Raw genomic sequence first — 8,423 nt, forward strand, 5'->3', positions numbered from 1 at the left:
AATAAGGTCATGCTTCATGCTTATTACCATAACTTGTTTGACCCGTTTGGGTGTTAAACTTACACACCATTTCGGATATGTAAGATTTCATGCATTTTCACTTGTTTTGACCCATTTACTTGTTTAAGGCACTAATCATATTCGTGACGTATTGGTAAATCTTGGTCGTCGTGTTTCAAAATTGACTACATAAAACTAACAATAAGGTATAATGTAACGAAACGATAAATTTCGTACCTTTAGAGCGCGCCTTTTCCTCGTGATTCCCCTCGGCTTGTCCGCTAGAGGAACCGGACTCTTTGCCTAGAAAATTCAGTTTTCACAACATGTTTAGAACTCTTTTCATGACCATATTCACATCATTATGGACCATTATCAAATCTGCGTTTTTATCCAAATTTTAACATTTAAGTCCTCACTTAGGCATTTCTACAAACACCTAGCGGGTCAGATTTTTCCACCTTCATAAACAAGTTCGTGACTTTAAGATTTGCCATCAAATTTCACTATAATAGCAATTTTGCATACAATTAGTATCAATATCACTGGAATTACTTCTTATAATGAAATTTATACTAGGATTACACTCAAAATCCTAATATTCATCATCAACATACAAAACCCATAACTTAACATTTATGGATTCATGGAATTTTCCTGAATTAGGGCATGATTTCACCTATAGTTGTCTAGGTTTTAACCCTAGACACTATTTCATCTTTAATCTAACTAATTACTATCATGCATCAAATAAATTTCAGATTTTGCTAGATTCATGAGAATTTCAAGTAGTGAATTCTCACAAAATTTTACATACCTCTAGACCCTCTCGCGATGAGGAACACGATTCTAAGCTCGGATTTTGTTTTGGTTAGGATTTGAGCCTTCAATTTGCAAGAAATGGTGATGTTAGGGTTTTGGATATGGGGGTCGCCCCTTTTCTCTGCTTCTGTCGACCAGACCACCAATTTTTGGTGTGTTTGGTTTTGATTTTGTTACTATTAGTAATAAGAGTTTCATTTTTGACAAGTTTAGTCCCTTGACTACCATTTTCTCTAGTTTCAAGTATTTTAACCATAATATGAGTTATTTCTAGACTAGAACTTAACTAGGTTAAGTTCTTAATTGGTAATTTCTTGTTTATTAATTCCTTGAACTTTATAATATACGGGTTTACGTTTTTGGGGTGTTACAAGTCCACCCCCCTTAAAAGGGGTTTCGTCCCCGAAACCGAATTACGTACCAAATAATGTAGGGTAGAGACGCCGCATCTCCTCTTCGGATTCCCAAGTAGTGTCTGACCCTTTTCTGTGGTCCCACTTAACCTTGACTTGATTTATCACTTTGTTCCTCAAGCTTTTCTCTTTACGATCTAAAATCACAATCGGTTTCACTGCATAGTTGAGACTGTTATCCACCTCGATATCATCGTAGTGGACATGAGTGGTCTCGTCGGCCAAACATTTCCGGAGATGTGATACGTGAAATGTGTTATGAATCCCACTCAATTCTTCGGGTAATTCAAGTCGATAAGCTACCTTACCAACTCGTTCAATGATTCTAAATGGCCCAATGAATCTCGGGCTCAACTTTCCCCTTTTTCGGAATCTAATAATACCCTTCCATGGGGAAACCTTTAGCATGACCATATCGCCAACTTGGAACTCGATTGGCCTATTTCTTTTGTCTGCGTATGCCTTTTGTCGGTCTTGAGCCGCCTTTAAATGTGTCCGAACTATGTCAATTTTCGCATTTGTAGCTCGGATTACATCAGTTGGTGCTAGCCCTCGCGGGCCCACCTCTCCCCAACATACCGGAGTCCGACACTTTCTGCCATATAATAGCTCATACGGGGCCATTTTAATGCTCGCGTGATAGCTATTATTATACGCGAATTCGACCAAGGGTAAATGGACATCCCAACTACCCCCAAAGTCAATAATGCAAGCCCGTAGCATATCACCCAATGTTTGTATTGTTCTTTCGCTCTGCCCATCCGTTTGTGGATGGTAAGCAGTGCTAAGGAACAATTTGGTTCCCATCTGTTCTTGGAATTCACGCCAGAATTTCGAGGTAAACCGAGTATCTCTGTCTGATACAATGGATATCGGTACCCCATGCCTTGCTATGATTTCATTGGTGTATACCTCCGACATTTTCTCAGATGTATAGGTTTCACGAATCGGAATAAAGTGGGCGCTTTTAGTTAACCTATCCACGACCACCCAAATAGCGTCAAAACCACGACTTGTTTTAGGTAGTTTAGTCAATAGGTCCATCGTGATTTGCTCCCATTTCCAAACCGGAATTTCTAACGGTTGGAGCTTACCATACGGCTTTTGGTGTTCCGCTTTGACTTGTAGGCATGTCAAGCATTTTTCCACATATTTCACAGTATCTCGCTTCATTCCGGGCCACCAATAGTTTTGCTTCAAGTCATGATACATTTTGGTCGCCCCCGGGTGAATGGAATAACGGGATTTATGAGCTTCATCAAGGAGAAGCTTCTTAACACCACATGTGTTGGGGACCCAGATTCTATTAAAACGAGTTCTTAGGCCGTGACTGCCCACTTCAAGGTCTTTAACTTGACCAATAATTCTTTCCTTTTTCCAGTTTTCCGCCTTTACAGCTTCATCTTGTGCTTCTCGAATTCGTTCTAGTAAACTTGAAGTCACAACCAGTTGCATTGATCGTACCCGTATCGGGGCATAATCTGTTTTGCGACTCAGCGCATCGGCAACTACATTGGCCTTACCGGGGTGGTAATGTATTTCGCAGTCATAGTCCTTGACGGTTTCTAACCACCGCCTTTGCCGCATGTTTAATTCCTTCTGGTCGAAGAAATATTTCAAGCTTTTATGGTCGGTAAAGATTGTAAACTTTACTCCGTACAAGTAATGTCTCCATATCTTTAAGGCAAACACCACCGCCGCCAATTCTAAGTCGTGAACCGGATATTTATTTTCATGAATCTTCAATTGCCTCGAGGCATAGGCGATAACCTTGCCTCGTTGCATTAACACGCATCCGAGCCCCAATTGAGAAGCGTCCGAGTAAACCACCATGTCTTCAGTCCCTTCCGGTAAGGTCAGTACCGGAGCGTGGGTCAACTTTTCCTTGAGTGTTTGGAAAGCTTCCTCTTGCTTAATGCCCCACACAAACTTTTCCTCCTTACGAGTTAATTTGGTCAAGGGTAAGGCAATTTTGGAGAAATCCTGTATGAATCTCCGATAATATCCCGCAAGCCCTAAAAAGCTTCGGATTTCCGAGGGATTTCTTGGAGGGCTCCATTTTGTCACAGCTTCTATCTTTGACGGATCTACTAGTACTCCATCAGCACTAATAAGATGCCCAAGAAACTGTACTTCCCGTAACCAGAAAGCACACTTCGTGAATTTTGCATACAGCTTCTCTCGTCTAAGTGTGTCTAATATCTCCTGCAAATGACACACGTGCTCGGCTTCACTCTTTGAATATACCAGAATGTCGTCGATAAATACAATTACCGACTTATCTAGCATGGGTTTGCAAACCCGGTTCATGAGGTCCATGAAAGCCGCAGGCGCATTGGTCAATCCGAAAGGCATTACGAGGAATTCATAATGCCCGTACCTCGTACGGAAAGCCGTTTTGGGTACGTCCTCCTCCTTGACTTTCAATTGGTGATAACCGGATCGGAGATCAATTTTGGAAAACCAACTTGCTCCTTGCAGTTGGTCGAATAAATCGTCGATTCTTGGAAGTGGGTATCGATTCTTCACCGTGAGTTTGTTTAACTCCCGGTAATCGATACACATGCGCATACTGCCATCTTTCTTTTTTACGAATAAGGCTGGTGCGCCCCACGGAGACACACTCGGTCGGATAAATCCCTTGTCAAGAAATTCCTGAATTTGAGACATCAATTCTTGTAACTCCGACGGTGCAAGTCGGTATGGCGCCTTGGCCACGGGTTTCGCGCCCGGAATCAACTCGATTCCGAACTCTACCTCCCGTTCTGGCGGTATCCCCGGTAGTTCTTCCGGAAACACGTCTTCATAATCTCGCACGACTGGTATATCCCCAATTTTGAGGAGTTCCTTTTCCGTTTCGCTCGCATATACCATAAAGGCCTTGCATCCATGTTTCATGAGTTTGCGAGCTTCTAGCATTGAGCATATCACCGGGTTACCTCCCTTTTCTCCATATATTGTAACTTGCTTTCCGCTAGGAGAAGTTAGTTTTATTTCCTTTCGGAAACAAACCACTTTTGCGTGGTAACGGGATAGCCAATCCATTCCCACTACCACTTGGAATTCTCCCATCGACATCGGGATCAAGTCTATTGCATATTCCTCGTCATCAATATTCATCGTGCAGTTTTTACATACATCACAGACAATAAAGCTTTTATTATTACCTATCTCTACCTCTAAAGGCATAGGCAATTTTGTTAGAACAAATGAGGGGTGTCGAATAAACCCATATGAAACAAAGGATTTATTCGCACCAGTATCAAATAACACACGTGCGGGAATTGAATTTATAGTGAATATACCTGAGACCACGTCAGGTTCGACCTTTGCTTCAGCAGCGGTCAATTGAAAGGATCTTGCTTTGGCTTTTGCGGCTTCACCTTTTGAATCTTGCCCTTCATTCTTTCCCGCCAATTCTGGGCACTCTGATCTTTTGTGACCCGTTCGGTAACAGTTATAACAAACGGTCACTTTTTCCGGGCATGATATAGCCATATGTCCCGTTTTTCGACATATAGGACATGGCTTATCCTTGAAGCGACATTCACCTTTGTGATTCTTGCCGCAGATTTTGCAACTTGGCGTACCGCTTTTTGCGTCTGATTTCTTTGATGTTTCATTCGTTCTTGCCTTCTTGGTAGGGCTTGGATTTATATCCTGTGCCCTTCGTTCACCCCGCTCTATACTCTTCTTCAACTCAATCTCCCTTTCCCGAGCAGCATTGACAATCTCGGTAAGGGTCTCATACTTTGAAGGGGTTATGAACTCCCTATATTCAGCGCTCAGCATGTTATGGTAGTAATAGACTTTCTGTTCTTCGTTCGTGATCAGATCATCACAGAACTTCATTTTGTCCATAAACACCCCCGTGATCTTGTCTATGGATTCACCCTTGTGTCTGAGTTGCATGAACTCTTCCTTAATCTTGTTTATAACCGCTTTGGGGCTATGGTGTTTAAGAAACGGCGTCTTAAACTCCTCCCACGTCATGGCCTTAGCCGCTTCGTTTCCAATCTCTTTCTTCTTGTTATCCCACCAATCCTTCGCTTGACCTCTTAATTGACCCGTACCATAAGCTACGTAGTCATTTTCATCACAATGTGTTCTCTCGAACACTCCCTCGATATCGCCTATCCATCGCTGACACACGATTGGATCAACTTCCCCATTATAGATAGGCGGTTTACAAGCTATGAATTCCTTGTATGAACAAGGTTTTCGTTCCCCGGATTTTTCCTTTGCTAGATTTGAATTATCTTCCAGCTTCTTGATTCTTTCTTCTACCACTGATAAAACCGTATTTTGGATTTTATCAATGAAATTCGACAAGCTGTTTTCGATCGCCTTTCCAACTTCTTCGGCAATCACTATTCTCATCTGTTCGGTGACTCTTGGCACAGCATCTCCGTCACCTCCGCTTGCCATCTTTGATACTGAAATGTTTACATATATCGTTAAACATTTCATTTGTAATACATGTTTTACTTGTTTTGATTTGATCAAGCTCGCAACTTGACTCAATCATTCTTGTCTCATGCTTTTCTCGTGTTTGAGTGTGCTTACACACTCTTGATTCTATTATTCTTGTTTCATGCTTTTCTCGTGTTTGAGTGTGCTTACACACTCTTGATTCTATTATTCTTGTTTCATGCTTTTCTCGTGTTTGAGTGTGCTTACACACTCTTTTCCATGTATATTCGTTTGTGAATTATTTCTATACTTCTAAATTCTACTTAAGCAATAACTCTTACCGGATGTTGATCAAGCTTGAACCGAACACTTATTGGCAACCTTAAGCTCTGATTACCAACTTGTAAGACCCAGCTTATTTTACCAAATTTAATAACCTAAAAACCTTGCATTTAACGCCAAAATGACGACTTTACAAAAACTTTCATAATTTAACCCAAAATTAACACAACCTTCGTGTATTGTTGTTACAAACCACATACAAGACAGTAACTACCATTAATTTACATAGTTTCTAACACAAAGTTTGGATGCGGAAGCGTTCTTAAAAATGTGTGTGTTCGGTTCGATTCACTTGCTTGATCTTCATCCTTTTTCTTGGTACCTGAGAACTAACATTTAAAACAAGCATTAGTACTAACACTCTTGGTAATTACGTATTCGAATCAGGTCCGAACACGGATTCGAGAAAATGATCAAGACAACTTTTGTCAAACAGGGCTCCACCGTAATTTACGGTGTCACCGTAAATTACGGTGGCTTCTGGTCATTTGGGATCTACCGTAACACAGTAGAGACTCACCGTAAATAATTTCAGGCCACCGTAAATTACGGTACTACCGTAATTTACGGTAGACTCTGCACATCTCTTCCTTGTTTAAAATGCAGTTTTCTTGCTGATTCGCTATGAGTCGAAACAACACAAATTCGCATAAATTGCTGCGCGGCTGGGCTAGTACTTCATACTTGTTTTGGTTTATAACATTACTCAACTATTCTTGAGCGGGCATGCTTACAAAATCAACTTACACTCTAGATTACAAGACATAATATTTGGTTGTTTATACTATTTTCATGCATCGGATATGCACCTTAGCTCCTATATTAAGAACAAGATTTCTTAATTTGGGTATGGTGTTCGTTACACGGCATACTTATCGTGTAATTCACGCATTGTGTAATAAGGTCATGCTTCATGCTTATTACCATAACTTGTTTGACCCGTTTGGGTGTTAAACTTACACACCATTTCGGATATGTAAGATTTCATGCATTTTCACTTGTTTTGACCCATTTACTTGTTTAAGGCACTAATCATATTCGTGACGTATTGGTAAATCTTGGTCGTCGTGTTTCAAAATTGACTACATAAAACTAACAATAAGGTATAATGTAACGAAACGATAAATTTCGTACCTTTAGAGCGCGCCTTTTCCTCGTGATTTCCCCTCGGCTTGTCCGCTAGAGGAACCGGACTCTTTGCCTAGAAAATTCAGTTTTCACAACATGTTTAGAACTCTTTTCATGACCATATTCACATCATTATGGACCATTATCAAATCTGCGTTTTTATCCAAATTTTAACATTTAAGTCCTCACTTAGGCATTTCTACAAACACCTAGCGGGTCAGATTTTTCCACCTTCATAAACAAGTTCGTGACTTTAAGATTTGCCATCAAATTTCACTATAATAGCAATTTTGCATACAATTAGTATCAATATCACTGGAATTACTTCTTATAATGAAATTTATACTAGGATTACACTCAAAATCCTAATATTCATCATCAACATACAAAACCCATAACTTAACATTTATGGATTCATGGAATTTTCCTGAATTAGGGCATGATTTCACCTATAGTTGTCTAGGTTTTAACCCTAGACACTATTTCATCTTTAATCTAACTAATTACTATCATGCATCAAATAAATTTCAGATTTTGCTAGATTCATGAGAATTTCAAGTAGTGAATTCTCACAAAATTTTACATACCTCTAGACCCTCTCGCGATGAGGAACACGATTCTAAGCTCGGATTTTGTTTTGGTTAGGATTTGAGCCTTCAATTTGCAAGAAATGGTGATGTTAGGGTTTTGGATATGGGGGTCGCCCCTTTTCTCTGCTTCTGTCGACCAGACCACCAATTTTTGGTGTGTTTGGTTTTGATTTTGTTACTATTAGTAATAAGAGTTTCATTTTTGACAAGTTTAGTCCCTTGACTACCATTTTCTCTAGTTTCAAGTATTTTAACCATAATATGAGTTATTTCTAGACTAGAACTTAACTAGGTTAAGTTCTTAATTGGTAATTTCTTGTTTATTAATTCCTTGAACTTTATAATATACGGGTTTACGTTTTTGGGGTGTTACAGTAAACCTGATATAACGTGTGTTAAGCATCTATTATAACATGTGTTAGGACTTCCAGAATGGATGCATAAACTTCAATAGTAACTGTAACAGTAGAGGTACAAATACGGGCGCCTCCAACAGAAAATGTGTTAAGTTTAGACCGTTTTAACATCGTGTACTAGAGAAAATAACAAGAGTCTCACATTACATATTACTAGTAAACAAAAATACATAGCACTAACACGTGTTACGTTGTACATGGGTTTCACGTCACATGTAACACATGCATGTCCTGAAGCTCAAACTATAACACGTGTTAGTTGTGTTGTGCTGTAACATAAACATGGTCATGATCCTTAA

At 39.8% G+C, this 8,423-nt stretch overlaps 1 long non-coding RNA gene across 2 annotated transcripts; it reads right to left on the reverse strand.

The window, feature by feature from the left end:
- Positions 1-262: 262 nt before the first annotated feature.
- Positions 263-7,839, reverse strand: LOC110910676. Of its 2 annotated transcripts, none has more exons than XR_002576387.2 (3): positions 7,706-7,839; positions 7,125-7,191; positions 263-303 (listed from the first exon to the last, which is right to left on the reverse strand). It is a non-coding gene; the product is annotated as an uncharacterized LOC110910676 (long non-coding RNA). The 2 variants fall into 2 exon arrangements; XR_002576386.2 differs by lacking the exon at positions 263-303 and adding an exon at positions 6,151-6,319.
- Positions 7,840-8,423: the final 584 nt, after the last annotated feature.

This window comes from Helianthus annuus, chromosome 15 (genome assembly GCF_002127325.2).
Source record: "Helianthus annuus cultivar XRQ/B chromosome 15, HanXRQr2.0-SUNRISE, whole genome shotgun sequence".
Lineage (NCBI taxonomy): Eukaryota > Viridiplantae > Streptophyta > Magnoliopsida > Asterales > Asteraceae > Helianthus > Helianthus annuus.